We start from the raw sequence: 648 nt of genomic DNA on the forward strand, positions 1-648 counted from the left end.
CGTCACGGAGACTAACTTCACAATTCATCCCCAATATACAAGAATGGTTCAATCGGAGCAATTTTCGGGTTCTACAAGTGATGATCCCATAGAGCACCTTGATAGATTCCTTGAGCTATGTGCCATGATTCAAACCAACCAAGTTTCTCAAGAGTACATCCGGATGCATTTATTTCGACAATCTCTTTCGGGTAGAGCAAAGAAGTGGTTGCAGCAAGTGAAGCCTAACTCACTCACATTTTGGAGGGAGGTAGTAAAGGCATTCTTGAAGAGGTTCATTTCCGAGGAGAAGACCGCCAAGATGAGAAGGAAGACTGCATCATTTGAACAAGAAGCGGATGAGAGTCTTAATGAAGCTTGGGAGAGGTTCAAAGAGTTGGTACAAGCATGTCCTCACCATCAATACAATCAAAGTTTGCTCATGAGGTTTTTCTACGATGGTTTGGAGCCCATGTATAGAGCCAACTTGGATGCGGGGGCGGGTGGACAACTAATCAAGATCCCTCAAAATCAAGTGGAAGCAACAATCAAGGAGGTAGCAAAGAACTAATCTTGGGGAGGTAGAAGAAGGAGTGCACCAAAGAAAAGTGGGATGTATGAATTGGAGAAGGTCGATCAATTGCAACATCAAATTGAGAAACTCACAAA

General features: G+C 43.4%; 1 non-coding gene across 1 annotated transcript; it reads right to left on the reverse strand.

Moving 5' to 3' along the window:
* Nucleotides 1-298: 298 nt before the first annotated feature.
* LOC145603210 (small nucleolar RNA R71) lies at nucleotides 299-405 on the reverse strand. The gene has a single exon (XR_014104741.1). It is a non-coding gene; the product is annotated as a small nucleolar RNA R71 (small nucleolar RNA).
* Between the last annotated feature and the right edge of the window lie 243 nt (nucleotides 406-648).

The sequence above is a fragment of the Chenopodium album genome, chromosome 21 (assembly GCF_948465745.1).
Source record: "Chenopodium album chromosome 21, dcCheAlbu1.1, whole genome shotgun sequence".
Taxonomy (NCBI): domain Eukaryota; kingdom Viridiplantae; phylum Streptophyta; class Magnoliopsida; order Caryophyllales; family Amaranthaceae; genus Chenopodium; species Chenopodium album.